At 44.9% G+C, this 25,386-nt stretch overlaps 1 long non-coding RNA gene and 1 pseudogene across 5 annotated transcripts in view; one reads left to right on the top strand and one right to left on the bottom strand.

The window, feature by feature from the left end:
- The window catches only part of LOC141053977 (uncharacterized), a 139,595-nt gene that overhangs the window by 41,214 nt on the left and 72,995 nt on the right, over window positions 1–25,386 (top strand). Inside the window, exons 2-3 of one of the 5 annotated variants that reach the window (XR_012221316.1) lie at window positions 13,534–13,620; window positions 14,262–14,402. This is a non-coding gene — a long non-coding RNA (uncharacterized lncRNA). Of the gene's footprint in view, window positions 1–12,697; window positions 13,957–14,261; window positions 14,403–25,386 lie in introns of those variants that run through there. The other 4 variants (XR_012221317.1, XR_012221318.1, XR_012221319.1 and 1 more) reach the window with 4 other exon arrangements.
- The window catches only part of LOC141053960 (uncharacterized), a 90,511-nt pseudogene that overhangs the window by 3,336 nt on the left and 61,789 nt on the right, over window positions 1–25,386 (bottom strand).

Consider the following 25,386-nt stretch of genomic DNA (forward strand, 5'->3'; position numbering starts at 1 on the left):
AATCCGTGTGGCGTCCTTGTGCACCATCAGTGTGACACGTACTGGAATAGAATGCAGAACAGAAATGACAAACGTTTAGGTGTTAGATGTGCAAACAGAGGATAGACAGCTAGAGAAATAGATAAAAGCTATATAATAGATACAGTTGAAACCAGAAGTTTCCATCCACTATATATAAAGACACATATGCATGTGTTTCTCAATATCTGACATTAAATCAGAATAAACCTTTCCCATCTTAAGACAATTAGGATTACCATAATTATTAATATTTGCCAGAATAATGAGAGAATATTTTAAAGGGAATCTGTCAGTCTATTTTCCACCTATCAGGTGCCGGCACCGCCATCAGGGGCTTATCTACAGCATTTTTTAATGCTGTAGATAAGCCCCCGATGAAGCCTCATACCCCAAGATCGGACAACAGAGAAGGTGGAGGTGTTGGTCTGCTCCTATCACCCAAATGTACCTTTCAGGTTATCCCTCAAGTACCCCTCACTTGTCTTCCCTTCTTTTGAGGGCCATGCTGTCAGACTCTACATCCCCTTCTCCATGCGACTGGCGGTGGTGTATCATCCTCCGGGCCCCTCGCATCAATTCCTGGATCACTTTGCCACGTGGTTTCCACATTTTTTTCTCATTTGATTTCCTCATCCTCATGAGAGACTTCAACATCCCTATTGCTCTCCCCCTCTCCATATCGGTTACTCACCTTTTATCTTTAACCTCCTTCTTTGGCCTTTCTGCAGCTTACTAGCTCTAATACGCATGAAGACGGAAACTCCCTCGACTTGGTCTTCTCCCAGCATTGCTCTATGGTTGATTTCACAAACTCCCCTCTCCCACTCTGTGACCACAACCTTCTTTCATTCTCGGCTTATAACTGCCATTCCGCTCAGGTCACCCCCCGCTTTCCACACTTCTAGAAATATACAGGCCAACACCCAGAAACATATGAAGAACTTGCAGTCATCATTGGCTCCTATCTCCTCCCTCTCTTGTCCTGATTCTTCACTGAAGCATTATAATGAGACATTGCCTGGATGAAGCTGCACCTCCTATAAATAGAACAACTCAGCACAGATGGCGACAACCCTGGCACATGCTGCAAACATGTTTCCTACAGTGGTGCTCCAGGTGTGCCGTACGTCTGTGGAGAAAATCCAATCTACCTGAAGATTTCATCCATTATAAGTTTATGCTTAAAACATACAACACTTCCCTTCACCTATTTGAGCACCCTCATCACCTCACTATCAATAACCTGAAACATCTCTTTAATACTTTTCATTCCCTATTCAACCCAAAAGTGCAAGCCCCAACCACGGATCTCCGTGTTGATGATCTGGCCAATTACTTCAAAGAAAAAATTTACCATATCCGACAGGAAATTTTCTCTCAACCCCCTCACACCATGCGCTGTCCTTCATCCCCCACTGCATCTATCTCACTCTCTTATTTTGAACCAGTCAGAGAAGAAAAAGTGATCAGGTTCCTTGTATCTTCTCGGCCTTCTACTTGCACCAGTGACCCTATTCCGTCACATCTCCTCCAGTCCCTTTCCCCTGCTGTCACCACTCACCTAACTAAAATATTCAACCTCTCTCTCTTCCGGTATCTTTCCCTCCTCATTTAAGCATGCTATCATATATCCACTGCTTAAAAAACTATCCCTTGACCAAAATTGTACTGCTAACTATAGACCTGTCTCTAATCTTCCCTTCATCTCTAAACTCCTGGAACGCCTGATCCACTCCCATGTTATCCGCTATTTCTCAGATAACTCTCTTCTCGACCCTCTACAATCTGGTTTTCGCTCTTTATACTCTACTGAAGCTGCCCTCACTAAAGTCTCTAATGATCTACTAACAGCTAAATCTAATGGTCACTGCTCCATGCTAATTCTCCTGGACCTCTCTGCAGCATTCAACACTGTGGATCATCAGCTCCTCCTCACTATGCTCCGCTCCATTGGCCTCAAGGACACCGTTCTCTCCTGGTTCTCCTTCTATCTCTCTGACCGCTCCTTTACTGTATCTTTTACTGGTTCCTCCTCCACTCATCTTCCCCTTACTGTTGGGGTTCCTCAATGATCGGTCCTAGACCCCCTCCTCTTCTCTTTGTATACAATCAGTAGATTTGGTTTCCAGTACCATCTCTATGCTGATGAAACCCAATTATCCACCTCCTCTCCTGACAGCACACCTGCCTCTTTAGAAAACACCAGTGATTGTCTTACCGCTGTCTCCACTATCATGTCCTCCCGCTATCTGAAACTGAACCTGTCAAAAACTGAACTCCTTGTGTTTCCTCCCTCTACTAACCTACCTATGCCTGACATTGCCATTTCCGTGTGTGGTTCTACCATTATTTCCCAGCAACATGCCTGCTGTCTTGGGGTCATGATTGATTCAGATCTTTCATTCATCCCCCACATCCGATCACTGGCTAGAACTTGTTATCTGCACCTCAAAAACATTTCTAGAATTCAACCCTTTCTTACTTTCGACTCTGCAAAAACTCTTATTGTTTCTCTTATTCATTCTCGTTTGGACTATTGTAACTCTCTTCTAATCGGTCTCCCTCTTACCAAACTCTCCCCTCTCCAATTCGTCCTTAATGCTGCAGCCAGGATCATATTCCTCACCAACCATTACACCGATACCACTACCTTGTGCCAGTCATTACACTGGTTACCCATCCACTCCAGAACTCAGTATAAACTTATTACCCTCACCCACAAAGTGCTCCATGGCTCAGCACCACCCTACATCTTCTCCCTCATCTCAGTTTACCCTACCCATGCCCTCCATTCTGCTAATGATCTGAAGTTAATGTCCTCAATCAGAACCTCCCACTCCTGTCTCCAAGACTTTTCACGTGCTGCACCAATTTTTTGGAATGCACTACCCAGGTTAAGTCAATTAATCCGTAATACCCACAGTTTTAAGCGTGCCCTAAAAACACATTTCTACAGTCTCGCCTAACGTCTCAGTACATTAATCTAATTATCCCTGTGTGGCCCATTCAATATTTTTACCATAACCAGGTTCTTCATATCATGTTCTCACACGCTTTATGCATTTAATAGCCCTCTGTGTATATACTGCTACTTATTCTGGCTGATAACTGGTTCATGCAGCATTACATGAACACCTGATTTCTTAAATTATGGCTGGTCTGAACAATGAAGGCAATTGTTGACATCCACTTTTCGTGTCTCCCCTATTTCCTCATAGACTGTAAGCTTGCGAGCAGCGGGGCCCTCATTCCTCTTGGAATCTGTTGATTTATGTGATTATTGTAATGCTGTAATGTCTTTTGTCTGTGGAATATGTTGGCGCTATAGGAATAAAGTATTATTATTACTAATAATAATAAATAATAATTATGGTAATCCTAATTTACTTAAAATGGGAAAAGTTTATTCTGATTTCGTGTCAGATATTGAGAAAAACATGTAGATCTGTCTTTTTATATAGTGGATGGAAACATCAAGTTTCAACTGTAGATAGATAGATAGATAGATAGATAGATAGATAGAAATATGTCAGTGAGATATATAATCAGTGCCTTGTGTGTGTAGTTTTCTGAATTGTATTTCACTAATAAATAAGGTAAGGTTACTGCAGTTGAAAGCCTCCAGGTCACATGGGGGCAGCACTGGCAGTTGTGTACTGGGATAACCTTACTGACCTCACCGCTCGTCACGGCAGCCGGGTTCTCCCGGAGTGCAGCGTTACAACCAGTAGCGACTGTTGCGCCAGTCTATTGAGCTTTGTTCTCTGAACGGGGCTCCATACACTGGACAAAGAAGACATGGATCATTGTGGGACTTCCATTTGTGTTATGGCAGACTGGTGTGGATTATTTTTTATTAAATAAATGTGCTAAAGAGGGAATTTGTCAGAGAGTGATTTTTACAAATGAAACACTTTTTTGTGTGTGTTAAATAGTTTAGACTTAGGGGTCAGTAATGGGGGTGTCTGACAGATGCCTCTCCGTTACTAACCCATAGGTTTGATGTCACCTGACATTACACAGCTGACATCAACCCCATAAACCATTACCCCGATTACCACCTCACAATGGCAGCTGGAAAGAGCTGATCTTAAGCGTCAGAATTGGCATATCTAATGGATGTGCCATTTCTGGTGCGGCTGTTATGGCCTTCCTGGAAATCATGGGGTACTACATTAGGCTAATTCCAAACTTTGCCACGGTGGCCAAACCCGTGATCAACCTCACTAAGGGGATAAAATTAGGCGTGGCCAAATGGACATCGGAGGCGGAAAAGGCCTTTCAAAAACTGAAAGTGGCTCTGTGTCGTGAAGAAATTTGTATTCCAAAAGGATGTTAGATTAGGAGAGTTCCTCTCAGGAGATACACGGAGAGGAGAATCCTGTTCTCTAGCTGAGTAGGAATCTGTAAGCATGTGAGAAAAATGATTCCATTGGAGAAAAGGAATGCCTGTCCATAAAGTGGGCGATGGACACATTGCGATACTATCTCTTAGGGTGAGAATTTAAATTAGTGTCAGACCATGGTCCACTCAGGTGGATGAGAAAGAATAAGAGGAAAAATGCTTGTGCTACCCACTAATTTCTAGCCCTGCAGGATGTCCGCTTTCAAGTAAAACATAGAGTCGGGAGTTACATGGTAATGCCAATGCCCTCTTGAGAATCCTGTGTCTGAAAGATGTCAAGCCCATGGCTTTAGGCAGAGGGGGAGGTATGTAAGGATGCTTGTTAAACACAGTGGATGGGAGATAAACCTGGAGTAACCTGGCCATGAGAGGTTCATTATGAGCAGGTGAACGGCTGCTCACCATATCGCAACCCCTGGGTGTGGTTCACTTGGTAAAATGACACCTGTTTGCCTCACACATTGTAGCATGTGTGGAGGTGTGTAGATTGAGTGCCTCTGCTGAAAGACTATGAAGCTAGACTATTGTATGGATGGACTGTTTGCTTTATCTTGTACTTTGAGCCGGACAAGGGCTGTATTTGAGTTTCCTGTGATGTGGTTTATGAGACTTTTAAATAGAAACATTTCCTGTGATACCTCATATCACTCCCAAGTGAGTAGCACTGTTATATTTGGTGTTATAAATGTGGGCAGTGTTCCCAGGGAACATGTGTGACTGCTACAGCGGTAGCTGTGACTGCAATACAGACTGATAATAAAAGTGTTAGTCTTGGACATGTTAGTGTCCAAGGTGGATGTAGGGAAAACCTGCTTTGAATGTTGTGTGTGAAGCAGACTGCAAGATAGTAGTTTGTATAAAAAAACTGGAGTCTGTAATGAGAAAGTAAGTTAATGTGTATGCACAATGTAAATGCATATTAGCACACGACTTTTACACAGAGAAAACAAAAGCAAAAACACAAATATCCTAAAATAAAAAAATAAACTGCAAAAAATGCATGAAGGTAGTAATAATAATAAAGGTACTTAGAAAACATAGTTTTGATCAAAGGAATGTACAAGCCATCCCGCCACATCAAGCCTTGTGGGACAGTCCTAATTCTTGTATTAAAACCTTTCCACTTGTCAAGTGACGTAAATGTGAACAAAGATCGTGGGACTGAACCACCAGTAAAAGCATAGGCCAGACAGGATGGATTTTCCAGCTCAGAAACAGGGTGTTCACATCCTTATATGCACAGGATGCACATTGAACTGAATAAAAAACTGGAGTCTGAACTGAAAAAGTAAGTTAATGTGTATGCACAATGTAAATGCATATTAACACACGACTTTTGATCAAAACTATGTTTACTAAAAACCCTTTCTACCTTCATGCATTTTTCTTTTAGGATATTTGTGTTTTGTTTTCTCTGTGTAATGGTTGTGTGTCGTGACTGCAGACAAAAGGGGGCTGTAAGTGAGAGACATTGGCATGGCATGCAGTCACCCATGGAAACTGGAAAAGGTGAAGTCCGGCATGTTTAGGGGACTGTGATACAAAGCTGTGTCCTATGAAGTGATATTGACTGGTGTGAACTGAACACTAATATTATTTGCACTTGTGTAAATTGGACTTTAATGCTGTTAGGAAACACATCAAAGGGACTTTGTGTTTGAACTTTGTGGGTCACTGCCTCTTCACTGCGTAATGCTGCTACCGCTGCCTTACATATGGTGGAGAATACAGGCAGTGTGAACTGAGGCATACCCCAGAGAGTGCTGCAGATCATTGTACAGGTCTGCTGGAGAAATAGAGGAACTTTTAGAGCATTTTGCGCTCAGTCAGCATTCGCAGCAAGAGGCTCTGAAGTTTTAGCGGTCACAGCAAAAGGTTCTGCAGCAGCAGGTGCTGCAGTTGCAGCTGGAGCAGCAAGAGGCACTGCAATGGAATCTCCCACAGCTTCAGCTGAGTAAAAAGGAGAACCCTAAGGTAAGGGGTGATCATTGGGTGTACCAGTGGTCCTATGTAGTCTCGGCCCGCCAGGTCTCATGCAAATGACTTACTGCAGTTGGTGGAGGAGTGGCTCCAGTCTGAGTTTTTTTCTCCAATCGAGATGGAGAGTTGTGGTTGATCGGATTGTGCGGGCTCTGCCAGCCGCCATACATCATTGGGTTGGGCAAAGGGACCTGGGCAATCTGGACCTGCTGGTAGGATTGATTGAGCGCTATAAATCCACTCAGGACGGGGTACCAGAGCCTGGAAATGGGGCTAGTAACTGTTCTGTGCCATCTGAGCCCATTGACTGCAGGTATACGCACCATGTCTCGATATATGCCCAGCCAGTCTGTAACACCACTGCAAGCACTGCCAGCAGCGTGCAGCGACTGTGCCAGGTGCTTGTGAATGGGTGCCGCACAGATGCTCTCCTGGACACGGGGAGCAGAGTGACTTTGGTCCATAGGTCCCTTGCTGCTGGGGACAACTCCAAAGGATGGAAGGTGAAGGTGGTGGATATCCATGGGGAAATCCGGGAGTACCCAACCGCTGAGGTCAATTTTTCTACACAATGTGGGGACATTAAACATGTGGTGGGAGTGACGAAGAGTCTTCCATATGGGACTGTGTTGGGTTGAGACTTGCCCCTATTTTGGTCACTGTGGGAGACCAGGGTCAACCCTCTCATGGTAAAGGTTGTGCCAGGAATAGAACCCGGAGATGTTGAGATACCTGCCATAGGGATCGCAAACCTAGGGACAGAGTGTAATCACGATAGGCTCCCCCAAAGGTATTGGCAGGGCAGGATGAAAATGTTTCGGGTGCAGAACCTGAAGATGTCAAGTCAGAGATATCTGCCACAGGGGTCACCAACTTAGGGTCAGAGTGTAACCCCAACAAGCTTCCCCTAGAGCAAGGATCCCCAACCTGTAGCTCGGGAGCCACATGTGGCTCGCGGTCCCATGAATTGTAGCTCGCGACTGTCTGCCAGCTTGGTGCATTAGGTCCAGGTCTAGCAAACAGGTGTGAAGAGTAGATCTCAAAATGGTGAATGTTGTGAATAGCCCTGCACAGAAGAGCAGATGTGGATGCACATTTACTGGTCTTAGGGGTTTAGAGATGTTTTAAGTATGGTACGCTGGAGGATGGTAACAACTGTTAGAGGAGGTGCTCAAAGCTGGATGTGACTGTGTTGGGAGTCCTTGATGAGAGAATACTGAAAGGGGGTATTGTGGGAACCCCTGGATCTCAGTGTACTGCTTTGGAGTGATTTCTGTGGAAAAGCTTTGGTTATCATTATACCTGTAATGGGGGCTTTGGTTGACACTACTTTGAAGGAGATGGGAGCTGGATGTGGGTCACGCCCCTCTCTCAGTGCTGAATGTGGCTCGAGACCCCCTCTCTAAGGTGAATGTGGCTCTCAAGATCAGAAAGGTTGGGGACCACTGCCCTAGAGGTTGTGTCAGTAGAGGGCATGGAGACTCCACTGAACCCAGAGCTGGAAATGTCCCCTGGTAAGTTCGGGGCAGCTCAGTTCCAGGGTCCCACGCAGAGAAACTGGTGTGTGTAAAAACTGCAGGTTTAAAAAGAACGCCGGGAAGAACCGGGAGTGTGTGGTCGCAGAGGCGAATGGGGACGTGCGCACGAGGAATCTTCTTACAACGGCCAATGATGTGGCCTCGGGTCAGAGTGAAATAGATAGAGTGCTCGTTAGACAGCAGTGTCGGGAAACTCAGGTTTGGGTGCGACGTAATAAAGATGGATGCTCGGATTTGATGGGTCAAACCACGGCGTTTCAGCATGATATAGTCACCGAGGCATGGGTAAGGGTACGGAAGAAACGATAGCAAAGGCCCGAAGGTGAGTACTTAGGTGACAGGATGAGATGCGGGGTTACTGAATCCAAAATAAACACGGTCGAGGCCACCCAAAACCGGTCCAAATATACAGTTAAACGTGAAAGTGAGCGTGGCATCTGCATAGGAGAATGGAAAAGTGGGTCGTCCCATAATGAAGTATGGAAGAGAAATGCAAAGGGGAGGGATGCATGTATTGTTCGACTGTTCCGGACCCTACTTTGGTTTCAAAGTGCAGTGCCGGGCGGGGATGTCACAGGGGCATGCGGATGCCCTGGCTCGTGCCCATGTGGGGTGTCAAGTATTCAACCTCAAAGGTTTGAACAGTAGAGGGGTATATGTGAGGCAGTGACCCCTGTTACAGCTAGGGGGTGCTGTATGTTCTCCCCAGGATACGCACGGAGGCATATTGAGGCTATGGGAATGCATTGCGGTCACAGGCGTAGCTGGGATTGCAATAGTGAAGCAGTGACTGATGTCACAGGTAGGGGTCACTGTGCAGTCTCCTCAGGATATGCACGGAGGTGTATGAAGGCCATAGGTGTCCATGGCAGTCACAGGCATAGCTGTGACTGCAATACAGACTGATAACAGAAGTGTTAGTCTTGAACATGTTAGTGTCCAAGGTGGATGTAGGGAAAACCTGCTCTGGATGCTGTGTGTGAAACAGACTGCAAGATAGTAGTTTGTGCAGTGTTTTTATTCCGGACCCAGGTTTTCCATGTGGCTGGTAGCCACACTTTGCTATGTTAAAAACCCTGAAGGAAAGGGTTAGGTGTTGCTTAGTGAGTCTCAGGTGTGTCAGGGCCAGAGAGAGGCCTGACAACCCACAGCATACACAGTGGTTCTGCCGTCCATGATGACTGGTCACAGATGTGGACAGGTCTTGTGCCCAGATGTGAACCGGAGGTAGACTTCCTGTGCCTGAAGGAAGGACTGGCGTGTGTCACAGCTACAGACAGGAGGATGTCAAGGTCTGTGTATGGCTGTGAAGAGAGACTGTGATAGTGGTGCACGACACCCATGTGAACTAGTCAGAGGTGGGGTAGCGGGTGTCGTGACTGCAGACCAAAGGGGGCTGTAAGTGAGAGACATGGCATGGCAAGCAGTCACCCATGGAAACTGGACAAGGTGAAATCCAGCATGTTTAGGGACTGTGATACAAAGCCGTGTCCTATGAAGTGCTATTGACTGGTGTGAACTGAACACTAATATTATTTGCACTTGTGTAAATTGGACTTTAATGCTGTGAGGAAACACATCAAAGGGACTTTTGTGTTTGTAGGTCACTGCCTCTTCACTGCGTACCATGCTACCGCTGTCTCACAAGGTGTAGTGATGATTTTGACTCCATGGGTGTTTTCCAGAAACAAGCAGCAGGGTATGTTGCTGATTGAAAATAGCATATCTTCCATTGTAGTGCCCATTAAATTGTAGTGCCCAGACATTGTGCCCAGATAATACTTCTGGACACATGTACCCTCATTGCTATAGAAATGCTAAACATGTGGACACTAAATGTGGTTTAGACACACTGTGGGGCTCAGAAGGGAATGGGACATTTGGATTTAGGAGCTCAGAATTTGCTGGATTTTTGGGGAGAGGTGAGGAGCCATAGTGCTTTTCCAGATCCTTTGTGCTACCTGTAATGTGGAAGCCCCCTATATTTAAGGACACTGCCCTCTCCTGGTTCTCACTATCTTTCTGACCACTCCTTCAGTGTTTTGTTCATTGGTTCCACTTCATCTCCTCTTCCTCTCACTGTTGGGGTACCTCAGGGCTCAGTCCTTGGCCTCCTTCTCTTATCTCTCTACACGGCCCCAATTGGACAGACCATCAGCAGATTTGGCTTTCAGTACCATCTTTATGCTGATGGCACACAACTATACACGTCATCCCCTGACCTTACCCCCGCTGTACTACAATGCCAGTGACTTTCTGTCCGCAGTCTCCAACATCATGTCCATCTGGCTAATCATTACTCGACGCGTCCGCTCTTTGCCAGTCCTTACACTGGCTGCCCATTCATTATAGGATCCAATTCAAAGTACTTGTTCTCACCCACAAAGCTCTTCACAGTGCGGCACCTGCTCCCTCTTTTCTGTTTATCGGCCTAGCCAGTCGCTGCGCTCTGCAAACGACTTTTGACTAACCTCTACACTAATCTGTACCTCCCACTCCCGACTCCCAAGACTTCACCCACGCTGCGCCAATCATCTGAAATGCTCTATCCGGACTATCCACAATTTGCATAGTTTTAGGCACTCCCTCAAAACACATTTGATCAGAGCAGCCTATCATGTTGCCTAATCAAAGTAATTTTATGTGTAAGTGAGCATATGTAGCCCATTCAATATCTCCATCCATCCCTCACTCCCTCAAGACGGCTGGACCATCATTGTATATACACCATTGTAAATACTCACTTGTACTCTGTATCTCCCCCACCTCATTGTAGAGTGTAAGCTCTCACCAGCAGGGTCGTCTTATTTTGCTTTAATTATTGTATTGTTAACGTTGTTACTTATTACTTGTGTTTTGAAATTTTTAAACTGTAAAGCGCTGCGGAATATGTTGGCGCTATATATATAAAAAGATTATTATTATATTTCCGCTAAAAGATGACAAACCTTAGTAAGGGTTTTTTTTGCGGATTGAGTTGAAGCTTTTATCAGGAACATTTTATATTACATTTTGGATCACCTTAATCCTGCGCTCTACGCTGAACACTTACTTTGGGGTTTCTATCTAAATCACTGAGTGACGTGATTCAGATGAAACTCCAGAGGGATTTATTCACTATAATTCAGCAGCAGATTACTCTGGACTCCGTATCGCCAAAGTTCAGCAGTGTCCTTCTTTTCAGAGGTGCACAAAACTGTGGCCGACTGTGATTTTTTACACGCTTAAAAAACCAGACACTGCCAGATCACAGGTCAAACTGCGTCCACAGTGTTTCCATCTGCCTCATTACAGGGAATCTTCCACCAAAGATTTAGACAAAAACTCTGATGTAAGTGCTCAGCACAGAGCACAGGATAAATGTGTGCCGAGCCTTACTACATGTAAGGATTCCGGACTTTCCTTTGTGCCTGTTTGCCCTCATCCGAGTTGGAGTCTTGTCTCTCACCCTGTCATGGAACTTCCTGTCTGTCCTGTTATTTAAGTCAGGGTCGTGTGTTCCTCCTTGCCTTAGTATTTTGTGCTGTTGGTTCCAGAGCTCCTGCCCGTTGTGCTGGTGAACTCCCTGCTACTTCTGCTGGTTAATTGGTGGTCTGCCTCGCCTCATTCAGCTGCCTTCCATTTTCTGTGTGCTCCTGGATCCTGATCGGGGTTGCCTATTGATCGGAATACTTGGGTGCTGCCCTTCGCCTCAGAAGCTGCTGCGCTCAGTAAGAAGTGCAACTTCATATCTTCTGGACTACGTCTGTTGGGCTGTGGTGCGGGACTTGAGCGAGACTTGACAGCCCTTCAAGGTACCTTTAGAGACATTCCCCTGTCTAAGCTTCTTCTATGTATTGTTGGACTCTCACAAGCAAATGCCGTACGGACGTGTGATCAAGATATTGCTGGGAGACTCCCTTGTTTAAGTACTGTGTGCATTGAACGACCCCCTTGCTGGATAACCACGTTTAAGTACTGTATGCATACCCACTGATATCTTTAATGGTCTTCCTTATTTAAGTGTCTTGCGCACTCCTGCATCATATCCTTGCTGGACTGGTTCGTATTAGCGGTCGCGTCCCGCTATTCAGCTTGCTGTGATTTACTATATTGTGCTGAGCACCTCGTTTCAATTGCAAGAATATCTGTTAGTTCTGTTTACATTCCTGTTTTATTTAAATACATCTTTTTGCTGCAGCTTTGTTCTCAGACTGATTTTATCCCACGCTATCAGATTCCTTAGTACCTACATAATTGTTACAGGATACTCAGGACAATTAGGAATCTGCTGGGGTAATGTCGACTGAGTCAAAGTTGGATCATTTGTTTTCTATGATCAACTCCTTACAAGGGGACGTAGTAGCTCTGAAAAACAAGGTGGCTAGCTGGGAGGCCCATTTCAGGCAGGCGCTGCAGGATTTAAGTAATCAAATAACAGCATGGGCGCCTCCACCCCTGGGGCAGCTACTGCCAACTAGTCCTCCCAAGTTACCGCCGATTAGATTTAATGGTGAACGCTACAAATTTTGTGGGTTTATAAATCAATGCATTTTGTATTTTGATGTACATGCTGCCCATTTGTCTTGTGTATAATCATGTTACTTACCTCCCGAGCTCTCGCGTGGGCAAATCTGCTGATTGAGACTCGTGACCCTCACTTGAATAACCATGATGATTTTCTGCAATGTCTATGATGTTTGATGATCCAAATCGTCGCACTACAGCTGAAACTGCACTGTTGTCATTACGTCAGGGTAAGCGCTCTGTTGTTGAATATGCCACTGAATATAGACGGTTGGCGGTGGATACGGTTTGGGATTGTTATGCTCAATTACCCATTTTTAAGAGGGGACTTTCTAGTAAGATTAAGGACAAATTAGCCCAAGCAGATTCTCCTCAGGAGTTGGAGGCGTTCATACAGCACTGCGTGCGCATTGACATACGTATTACTGAACGTAGACAGGGGAAATTTGCAGCCTTTAGCCGTGTCTCTAACTCTCCCCTTCCTTCTAAAGAACTTGCAGGCAAAGACTCTTGGGAAGCAGAACCAGTCCCTATGCAAGTGGATGCTTTACAGCGGCGTGAGAGAGTAACGAGCGCAGGGAGCATCACTTTCATGAGAGTTTATGTTTTTACTGCGGTCAGTCTGACCATTTCCTTATAAACTGTTCTAAGCGGCCTCGCAAGGTACTAGCCGCTGTAGGGGAACATAATAATCAGGATGAATCTGTTACTTCTGAGTCCAGCTTTGCTGTGAATGCTGTGTTTCATTCCCTAGCAATGACTGCTGCTCCCAAGACACGGAAGGATAAGGATGCACATTGTTCCTCATTAAGATCTTATTGTCGGGCCAATGGATCTCATGGGCGGCTATGGGGGATTCTAGAGTTGGGGGTAACTTTATGGACATCACTTTTGTCAAGGAACATGGCATACAGATTCCACAGAGAACCACCCCAGTAGGCATGGAAACGGTGGATGGTTCTCCCCTAGTTTCTAGACCGGTGGATCAGGAGACGGCACCCCTGGAGATTTACATGGAACCCAATCGTCGAAAAGTGCTTTCATTTATGCTAATTTCTTCACCACATTTTCCTTTAATTCTAGGAATTCCCTGGCTTCAGGCACAGAACCCAATCATCAACTGGGAGACCAAGGAGATCACCTTTCCACCAAGGGATACACCAGTAACAGGTCAGGTAAATTCTCGGGATGCGGAATGTATCACTGGAGTATCAATGTTACCACCCATTTACAACGAATTTTCTGATGTCTGTGACAAGAAAATGGCAGATCAGCTTCCTCCTCATAGACCCTATGGTTGTCCTACCAAGCTCCTTCCGGTGGAGGCTATTCCATTTAAAAATTGTTTACCCACTAGCAGCTCCCACAAGCCTTGAAAGAATACATTGATGAGAATCTGTCTAAGGGTTTCATTCACCCCTCCTCATCACTGGCAGGAGCACCCATCTTTTTCGGAAAAAAGAAGGAACTCTTAGACCCTGTATTGACTACCGGGAGCTCAACAAGGTAACCATTTGGAACCATTATCCTTTATCATTAATCCCCGAATTGCTGGAGTACGACACGCCGACATTTTTTCTAAGTTGGATCTTCGAGGAGCTTATAACCTAGCTCGGATCCGCTCTGGGGATGAATGGAAGATGGCATTTAGATGTCGTTATGGGCACTTTGATTACCTTGTGATGCCTTTTGGACTCTGCAACGCTCCGGCAACCTTTCAACATTTGGCTAATGACGTCTTTAGAGATTTGCTAGATCATTTTGTTGCAATCTATCTGGATGATATTTTGATTTTCTCCGATTCTTTGCAGGAGCATCAAGAACATGTTAAGACAGTTTTAAGACGTCTGAAAGAGAATCATCCCTACATCTAGCTTGAGAATTGTGCGTTCCACTGCACTAAGATTCAATTTTTAGGCTACGTCATCTCGCCACAGTGGCTTAACATGGAGGTAAGATTCTGGCTATTCTTGATTGGCCCGCACCAAAAAATGTTAAGGAGGTACAACGCTTTATCTGGTTCACTAACATTTATAGACGGTTCATCCGTAATTTCTCTGAGATTGTGCGACTTATTTCGCAACTAACCAAGAAGGAAAAAACTTTCTTGTGGTCTACACAGGCTCATGAGGCTTTTGACTGTCTTAAGTCCCATATTACATCTGCTCCGCTGTTGATCCATCCTAACCCAGCTGTTAGGGACAGCGGAACGCAACAAATATAAATAATAGGAGGTGCGTTCGCCGCCCGGGGTCCACCGTGCGGTAGGTGACAAGACCGCTGCTGGACAATGGCAGACTCTCTAGCTGGCGAAGTGCTGCACTCGGGTTAACGTCACCCGAGGAGTGAAGGCGGACTCTGTTAAGCCACAGAGATGCCCTAATATAAATTAGAAATGAGAACTGGGCCTGTTATCTCCACAGGACCAACTGGCGTGTGGCACCGCAGCCGCGAACGCCAATAAATGCTGCTACAGCAGCGCGGCGGTAACTATAGCCGCTAGACGACGGCGCCGGGAAGCCGGACACCGTTGGACGCTAGTGTACAGTGCGGGAAGTACAGTGGAGCATATCTTGCCACTAACTGGAGCTGACTATAACCAACACTCTGTCACCATTCGTATTATCAGAGGGAAGGGGGTTTCAAATAAGTCAGTCACCAGACACATGCATCCATCACCTTTCACACACAGCATAATAGTCTACACTAGCGCATGGCCGAGCCGCCATGCGGGCTTTTTATAGCCATGCGCTTCCGGGACCTTCCAGTACTCTGTGAAGGACGAATCAGATCTGACGCAGGACCTGAGCATGTGGCCCCTGCTCTCCACTGAGAGGTCAACTTGCTGGCATGCCCAGTAGCGCGGCAAGAGGACTTAGCCTCTGGAGCGGTTCCCTGCAAAGCAGGTTGCGCTACCATTGCTGCACCAGAGGTGGCAGCAACATCCAGAGTGACAGAGCGAGTCTGAGCAGCATGCCTGGATCGCCGGGATTGCTGAGCAGGTCCCTGAGCGGTCGGGGAGGAATGGGAGACCGCTGGATGTACAGCTCTGGATTTCTGCTGTGCAGTGTCAGGAATCCGACGCCTAACACCAGCATGGGGAAGAGTCTTGAGGAGATCATTTGCATATTCCCAGTGCCTTCTGGGATAAGTGAAGAGTCTCTGCGAGCGCAACGATCACTGGGCTTTGGCCGTTGCAGCTGAAAAGAGGAAATCGGAAAACCAGGGGAAGAGTCTTGAGGAGATCATTTGCATATTCCCAGTGCATTCTGGGATAAGAGTCTCCGCGAGCTCAACGATCACTGGGTTTTGGCCGTTGCAGCTGAAAAGAGGAAATCGGAAAACCAGGGGAAGAGTCTTGAGGAGATCATTTGCATATTCCCAGTGCATTCTGGGATAAGTGAAGAGTCTCCGCGAGCTCAACGATCACTGGGTTTTGGCCGTTGCAGCTGAAAAGAGGAAATCGGAAAACTGCGCGCCGATAATTTTGGCTCATCTTTCATAGTTTTTAAGAAATCTCAATATGGAAGAGGCCAGGAGCCATTTGGTGAGCTGCATTTCTTGCTACATGTTCACAGACTTACCAGTGGAAAAGCCAAACTTCACATGCCACAAATGCAAGCTTGTGTCCCTGTTGGAGGAAAAGTTGCAAAATCTCGAAGAGAGGTTAGCTACATTGAAGATCATTAAGGAAGGTGAAGAGTTCTTAGACAGAGCAGAATTATCTCTTCATGTTACAAAAAGAGAAGAAATTCGAAGTGCACCTGAAGAAACAAAGGAATGGAAGCATGTGACCCAGAGAAGCAGGAGGATCGGGAGGCAGTCAGCACCCATACTTCTCAGGAACCAGTACCAGGCTCTCACGCAGGAAAACGATGAAGAAATACATCAGGATAAGACTTTGCCCACAAACAGCAACCCTGTACGCCTTCAGAGTCCTCCTGGATGGAGAAAGAAAAATGTTGTAAATAAGAAACGGAGAGTGGTGGTCATGGGGGATTCCCTGTTGACAGGAACAGAGGCCGCTATCTGCAGACCGGATATAGCTTCAAGAGAAATGTGCTGTCTTCCAGGTGCAAAAATTAAAGATGTGTCTGACAGGATATCAGGATTCTTCAGACCTACAGATGACCACCCATTCCTGCTACTACATGTGGGGACAAATGACACCGCAAGAAACGACCTGGAAACCATCTGCAGAGACTTTGAAGACTTAGGCAAGAAAGTGAAAGAACTGGGAGCACAGGTGGTCTTCCATCCTCCCAGTGGATGGCCATGGAACAAGGAGGTGGAATAAGATTCTGCAGGTGAACAACTGGCTACGTCGATGGTGCCGTCAGCAACGATTTGGATTTATGGATCACGGAGTGAATTACCTTTACGATGGACTACTTGCTAGAGATGGGGTACACCTTACGAAGACTGGAAAGCATGTATTTGGAAGTCGCCTTGCTACACTTGTAAGGAGAGCTTTAAACTAGAACAACATGGGAAGGGAAGCAAAAGACCAGAAAAAGCCATACACCTGACAAATGCTATTGAGAACTCTGCTATTAGAAGTGGAAAGGAAGAACAAAGACAAAAGAATCTAATTAATAAAAATATTGGAGAAAGAGAAACCAATCACAAACTAAAATGTTTCTATACTAATGCACAAAGCATGGGCAACAAACAAGGAGAATTGGAACTACTAACACAGGAAAAGAAATATGATGTCATTGGAATCACTGAAACTTGGTGGGACAATACACATGATTGGAATACAAGACTAAAAGGATACAACTTATTTGCAAGAAACAGACTTGATAAACGAGGAGGAGGTGTCGCATTGTACGTTAGAAACGCTTATATCTGCACAGAGATTGAAGCTTCAGAGACTGGGAGTTCTGTGGAAACTGTTTGGGTAAGAATACAAGGACAGAACAATGGAAAGGACACCATTGTAGGCATTTACTACAGGCCGCCTGTGCAAGCTGAAGATATGGATGAACTCTTTATGCATCAAATGGCCAAGTTCTCCAAAAATATGACATAGTTGTCATGGGAGATTTCAACTATCCAGACATTTGTTGGGAATCTCTCTCAGGCAAAACTAACAGGTCAAGGAAATTCTTATCCTCTCTTGCTGACAACTTTATCTTCCAAAAGGTAGGGGAGAAAACAAGCGGAACTGCTACCTTGGATCTAATCCTTATAAACAGGGAGGAAATGGTTGAGGAGGTAGCGACCATGCTATTTTAGAATTTTGGATAACTAGAGGAGGAAGACCTGTGAAGACTCAGACGTCAAGGTTAGATTTCAGAAAGGCAGATTTTAAGGGATTCAGAAAGAGAATTGGTGGGATCCAATGGCTGGATATCCTTAAAGACAAAAATGTCCAGGAAGGATGGGAAACCTTGAAAAATGAAATTCTCAAAAGCACAATTGTTAACAATTCCGAAAAGAGGGAAGAATAGGAAGCATTTAAGGAAGAACACAGAATGGATGGATGAACACAGAACTTAAGCACATGCTAAAAAGGAAGAAAAAAATGTTTATAAAATGGAAAGAGGGAGGCATATCTAAAGCAGAATATAATGCTGTCTGCAGAACCTGCAGGGCACAAATCAGATTATCTAAAGCTGACAATGAATTGAGGCTTGCAAGAGATGTCAAAAGAAATAATAAAGGATTTTGGGGATATGTCAAAAGTAAAAGAAAAGTCAAAGATGCTATAGGATTTTTACAGGATGAAAATGATGAAATGGTAAGACAGGATGTTGAGAAGACCGAACTTTTAAATTCCTATTTTGCATCTGTTTTCTCTCAGAAAGGAAATGTAACATCAACTGTTCTTCACTGTCCTATTAAGGGAATAGAAGAATCCAGGATATCTATAAACAGAAAGATAGTGAGGAAACACTTAGCTAACCTAAATGAATTCAAGTCTTCAGGTCCAGATGAATTACACCCCAGAGTACTGAAGGAGATAGCAGAAGAAATTTTTGAACCCCTCTCCATAATCTTTGAAAATTCTTGGAGAACAGGAGAAGTCCCAGAAGACTGGAGAAAAGCAAATGTTGTTCCTATCTTCAAAAAGGGGAAGGTGGTGGACCCAGGCAACTATAGGCCGGTGAGTCTGACTTCTATACCAGGAAAGATCTTTGAACAAATTATTAAACAACATGTATGTCAGTATCTGGATAAGAATGAAGTGATTAAACAGAGTCAGCATGGGTTTGTAACTAATAAGTCATGTCAGACTAACTTAATTTCCTTCTATGATGGAATCACTGACTGGGTGGATCAATGAAATGCTGTAGATATAGTATATCTTGACTTCAGCAAAGCATTTGACAAAGTATCTCATACAATCCTTATTGAAAACATGACTAAGTATGGAATGGACAAGGCAACTGTTAGGTGGATTCATAACTGGCTTAGTGATCAGACCCAAAGAGTGGTCGTAAATGGCTGCACATCCAGTTGGAAGAATGTCTCAAGTGGGGTACCACAGGGCTCTGTCCTGGGCCCTGTATTGTTCAACATCTTTATCAACGATTTAGATGAAGGAATTGAGGGTAAACTGATTAAATTTGCTGATGACACAAAGCTAGGAGGGATAGCTAATACTAGAGAAGAGAGAGAGAGGATTCAAAAAGATATAAATAAACTGGAGAAGTGAGCAGCATCTAACAGAATGGTTTTTAACAGGGAAAAATGCAAAGTACTACATCTGGGCAATAAAAAGGAAAAAAGCATATACAGAATGGGAGGAATAGGGCTAAGCAACAGCACATGTGAAAAAGACTTGGGTATACTAATAGATCACAGACTGAATATGAGTCAACAGTGTGATGCAGCAGCAAAAAAGGCAAATGCAATTCTAGCTTGTATTAACAGAAGCATACAGTCTAGATCACGTGAAGTCATTATTTCCCTCTACTCCTCTTTGGTCAGACCTCATCTGGAATATTGTGTCCAGTTTTGGGCACCACATTTTAAAAAAAACATCAACAAACTGGAGCAAGTTCAGAAAAGAGCGACCAGAATGGTGACCTGTCTGCAAACCCTGTCTTATGAGGAAAGGTTGCAGGATTTGGGAATGTTTAGTTTGCAAAAGAGAAGACTGAGAGGAGACTTAATAGCTGTCTACAAATATCTAAAGGGCTGTCACATTGTGGAAGGATCAACTTTATTCTCATTTGCACAAGGAAAGACTAGAAGCAATGGGATGAAACTGAATGGGAGGAGACACAGATTAGATATTAGAAAAAACTTTTTGACAGTTAAGAGTGATCAATGAGTGGAACAAGCTGCCACGAGAAGTGGTGAGTTCTTCAATGGAAGTCTTCAAACAGAGGCTGGACAGACATCTGTCTGGGATGATTTAGCGAATCCTGCTTTGAGCAGGTGGTTGGACAAGATGGCCCAGTAGGTCCCTTCCAACTCTACAATTCTATGATTCTATGATTTCCTTTCATCGTGGAGGTGGACGCTTAGTATTGTGCATTGGGGGCCATACTTTCGCAAAGAACAGAGGAGAAAGGTCTGTTAAATCCATGTGCTTTTTCTCCCGTAAACTTTCTGCTGCAGAAAATAATTATGATGTGGGAGATAAAGAGCTCCTTGCCATAATCGCTGCATTTAAAAAATGGAGACACCATCTGCAGAGGGCAGCACAACAAGTTATTGTGCTCACGGATCATCGTAACCTAGAATTTTTTATGTCTTTCTCCACATCAGGCTCGTGGGAGTTTGTTTTTGAATCAACTTCATTTTGTCATTTCGTACTGCCCAGGCTCACGTAAAGGGAAAGTGGATGCTTTGTCTCAAATCTATGCCACGGATTCCGTACCTGGGTCCCCTTGCAAGACCATTGTAACAACCCTGCTGGCATCACTGCATGGCATCCCATCCCCCGCACACCAACTTACTTACTGCTTCAAGCCATGCTGTGAATTCTGTCTGTTGCCAGTCCTGTGCCTCTGCTCTCCATGTTTCCTGACTGTGTGTATAGGGGGGTGGCGCCTGAACTCTCTGGTTCTTATGTAGTCAGGGTGCTCCTGGCTAATGGGTCCCTGACCAATTACCTAGAGCCCTGGACTATTTAACCCTGCCCCATCCACTGGAACATTGCCTGTGCAATGTCTAATCTCAGTTAGTATCTTGCTGCTGAGGAAGCCAGGCCCTGTCCAGTGTATTTCCTCCTTCTCTGGAGGAATACTTCTTGTCTTGCTTTGTACCTTGTCTGCCTGCCAGGAGGCTGAATATCCTGACCCTTGAGTCTTGGTCCCAGTACCTTGTCTGTACTCTGTCCTACCTTAGTCTCTCTTTCTCCTTGTCTGTGGCTTCCTTCCTTTCTGTCTTTCCTTGTGTCCTCCGTCTGTGCACCTGCACCCTAGCAGCTCCGTCTGTGCATCTGCACCCTAGCAGCTCCATCTGTGCATCTGCACCCTAGCAGCTCCGTCTGTGCATCTGCACCCTAGCAGCTCCGTCTGTGCATCTGCACCCTAGCAGCTCCGTCTGTGCATCTGCACCCTAGCAGCTCCGTCTGTGCTTCTGCACCCTAGCCGCTCCGTCTGTGCTTCTGAACCCTAGCCACTCCGTCTGTGCTTCTGCACCCTAGCCGCTCCGTCTGTGCATCTGTACCCTAGCCGCTCCGTCTGTGCATCTGCACCCTTGCCGCTCCATCTGTGCATCTGCACCTGTTGTGAGCTCATGTGTTCATTCACCTTTTGTGTCCGAGGATCTCCCTCTTCTGGTGAAGGATGGTAGTGAGGTTGATTTGGATGAAAGAAACCAAACACCTGATCTGGTAGATTGTGACTGGGTAACAGGAACTGCAGACTGGATATAAGGCAGCCGACGCCCTTCTGAGTGGCTGGTGATTTCTCTGCTGGATTCTTGGAGACCAGTCTGATTCCTGCTTCCCAAAGATAAGTTTTTGCTCTGCTATAGAACTTATTAGTTTTGGTTTTGTTTACCTTGTTTTTTGAGTTCAGCCATCCCCGGCCGGGGGTGTGCTGGATTCTTATTCCTTGATCAGTGTTCTCTTTTGCTCTGCTTTCAGAATATTCTGAGTGCTGATATAGGGTTTGAAGTCTAGTGACTTCAGGGTCCTTTTTGCTTATCAGTTGTGTTGGGAAAATTTTTAGCAGGGTTTTCTCGGATTGCAGACAGCAGCTTTTCTGTCCTGTCCTTTTTAGTTAGCTTGGGCCCCATCGTTTGCTCAACCTATCTTTCTATATGTGTTAGTGTTTTCATCTTGTTTCACCGTCATTATATGTTGGGGGCTGCCTATTGCTTTGGGGTCTACTCTGGGGCAGTCAGTTTTTCCTTTTTCTCTCTTTAGGCTTATTTAGTTCTCCGGCTGTGACGAGGTGTCTAGGATCACCGTAGGAACACTCCACGGCTACTGCTAGTTGTGTGATAGGATTAGGGGTCTACAATCCGCTAGTTTCCAACCTCTCTGATTTTCTGGGCTGAGCTTGTGTTTTGTTTTTTCCTCCTCGGTGACTCAATCATAACAGAGTCACCAGCCATACCGCAGATTCTAGGATACTCAAAAGCAGGAAGGAATTGTTAAGAAAAAAAAAAAAAAAGTGTGTCAGAATTTTTTTTTTGTGTATATTTCTTCCTCTTTTTCTCTGAGGCCGTAGGAGGAATATATATATTTTTTTCTGATGGAGTTTAAGCAATTGTCTGATCGTGTGGAGCAGCTTGCTGCTGAAGTGCGAGGAATTTCCACCTATCTTGCTCATTCACACGCTGCTGAACCAAAAATTCCTATTCCTGATGTGTTTTTTGGGGATCGGTCTAAATTTTTGAATTTTAAGAATAATTGTAAATTATTTCTTGCCTTGAAGCCTAACTCATCGGGGAGCTCTGCGCAGCAGGTTAAAATTGTCATCTCCTTGCTGCGCGGCGATCCCCAGGATTGGGCGTTTTCTTTAGTACCAGATGATCCTATTCTAACTAATGTGGATGCATTTTTTCAGGCCTTGGGGTTGTATGATGAACCTAATGCGATTGATCAGGCTGAAAAAACTCTGTTGGCATTGAGCCAGGGTCAAGATTCTGCAGAACTGTACTGTCAAAAATTCCAAAAGTGGGCGTTCCTCACCACTTGGAAAGATGGTGCCTTGGCAGCTCTCTTTCGGAAGGGTTTGTCAGAAACCGTAAAAGATACTATGGTGGGATTTCCTGTTCCCTCTGGTCTTGACAATTCTATGTCATTAGCCATTCAGGTTGATCGGCGTTTACGTGAACGTAAAATTACACAGGAAATGCTGCCACCTGTTGAACAAATGTCTGAACCTATGCAATGTGATAGAGTTTTGTCTAGGGCACAATGTCAGGAGTTTAGAAGGCGTAATAAACTGTGTTTTTTCTGTGGAGATGCCTCTCATATTATTTCTGTCTGCCCTAAACGAGAGAAACGTTTTGCACACACATTTGCTGTAGGTGGTGTACAACCTAAGTTTCTTCTGGCAATTACTCTGATCTGCTCCCTGTCCACATTTTCTGCTAAAGCCTTTGTGGATTAAGGAGCGGCCTTGAACCTAATGGATTTGGATTTTGCCAAACGTTGTGGTTTCCCTATCACACCTGCTATGATTGAGTCACCGAGGAGGAAAAACAAAACACAAGCTCAGCCCAGAAAATCAGAGTGGTTGGAAACTAGCGGATTGCAGACCCCTATTCCTATCACACAACTAGCAGTAGACGTGGAGTGTTCCTACGGTGATCCTAGACACCTCGTCACAGCCGGAGATCTAAATAAGCCTAAAGAGAGAAAAGGGAAAAACTGACTGCCCCAGAGCAGACCCAAAAGCAATAGGCAGCCCCCCACATATAATGACGGTGAAAAAGATGAAAACACCAACACAGATAGAAAGATAGGCTGAGCAAACGATGGGGCCCAAGCTAACTAAAAAGGACAGGACAGAAAAGCTGCTGTCTGCAATTCGAGAAAAACCCTGCTAAAAATATTAACCAACACAACTGATAAGCAAAAAGGACCCTGAAGTCACTAGACTTCAAACCCTATATCAGCACTCAGAATATTCTGAAAGCAGAGCAAAAGAGAACACTGATCAAGGAATAAGAATCCAGCCTACCCCCGGCCAGGGATGGCTGAACTCAAAAAACAAGGTAAACAAAACCAAAACTAATAAGTTCAATAGCAGAGCAAAAGCTTATCTTAGGGAAGCAGGAACCACACTGGTCTCCAAGAATCCAGCAGAGAAATCACCAGCCACTCAGAAGGGCGTCGGCTGCCTTATATCCAGTCTGCAGTTCCTGTTACCCAGTCACAATCTACCAGATCAGGTGTTTGGTTTCTTTCATCCAAATCAACCTCACTACCTTCCTTCACCAGAAGAGGGAGATCCTCGGACACAAAAGGTGAATGAACACATGAGCTCACAACAGACACCCCTGCGGACGCCTATTCCTTTGAGGGGTATTGATGCTACTCCTTTGGCGAAGAATAAACCTCAGTTTTGGACCCAGGTGATAATGCGGGTCACCCCAGACCATCAAGAAAATTGCAGATTTTTGGTGTTGCATAATTTGCATGATACCATCGTGCTGGGGTTCCCCTGGTTGCAAATCCATAATCCAGTTTTGGATTGGAAATCTGTGTCTGTGTTGAGTTGGGGTTGTCGGTGTGCTCTTAGTGACACTCCTATTTTCTCCACCTCTCCCCAGTCGCATGAGGTTCCTGACTATTTGGCTGATTTTTATGATGTGTTTAGTGAGAGTAAGTCTGCGTCTTTGCCTCCTCATAGGAGTTATGACTGTGCAATTGAGCTAAGTCCGGGGTGTAAATTTCCCAAGGGTCGACTTTTTAATTTATCTGTACCCGAACATGAGGCTATGTGTTCTTATATTAAGGAGTCGTTGGAGAAGGGTCATATTAGATCATCCTCTTCACCCTTGGGTGCTGGGTTTTTTTTTGTGGCCAAGAAGGATGGTTCATTAAGGCCCTGTATTGACTATCGCTCCCTTAACAAAATTACTGTTAAATATCAGTATCCGTTACCCCTGATTTCTGACCTATTTTCTAGAGTTGAAGGTGCTTGCTGGTTTACCAAGCTTGACCTCAGGGGGGCGTATAATCTTATTCGCATTAAGCATGGGGATGAATGGAAGACAGCGTTTAATACTCCGGAGGGACATTTTGAGTACCTGGTGATGCCTTTTGGGCTCACTAACGCCCCTTCTGTCTTCCAGTTCTTCATGAATGATATTTTCCAGGACTTTGTGGATAAGTTTCTGATCTTCTATTTGGATGATATTTTGATCTTTTCCAGGCATTGGGACTCTCATGTGGAACATGTTCGGACTGTGTTCTGGATTTTGAGGGAAATCTCCCTGTATGTTAAGGGATCGAAATGTCTTTTTGGTGTACAGAGGATTTCATTTTTGGGATTTATTTTGTCTCCGTCAACTATTGAAATGGACCCGGCCAAGATACAGGCCATTTGTGATTGGGTTCAGCCCACTTCTTTGAAGGCTCTCCAGAAGTTTTTGGGTTTTGCTAATTTTTATCGTAAGTTTATAGCCAATTTTTCTGTTATTGCCAAACCATTGACTGATTTGACTAAGAAGGGCGCTGATTTGCTGAATTGGTCTCCAGAGGCTGTTTCTTCTTTTCAGGAGCTGAAGCGGAGGTTCACTTCTCTGGTTTTGCGACAACCCAATGTCTCACTTCCATTTCAGGTGGAGGTGGATGCTTCAGAGACTGGTGCAGGAGCTGTTTTGTCCCCAAAAGATCATGTAACATCTAAAATGAACCCCTGTGCCTTCTTTTCCCGAAAGTTCTCTCCTTCGGAATGCAACTATGATGTGGGGAATCGAGAACTGTTGGCCATGAAGTGGGCATTTGAGGAGTGGAGACATTGGTTGGAGGGAGCTAGACATCAAGTTGTGGTCCTCACTGACCACAAG

Source organism: Dendrobates tinctorius, unplaced genomic scaffold (assembly GCF_039654945.1).
Source record: "Dendrobates tinctorius isolate UK_male_01 unplaced genomic scaffold, ASM3965494v1 ptg000173l, whole genome shotgun sequence".
Taxonomy (NCBI): Eukaryota; Metazoa; Chordata; class Amphibia; order Anura; family Dendrobatidae; genus Dendrobates; species Dendrobates tinctorius.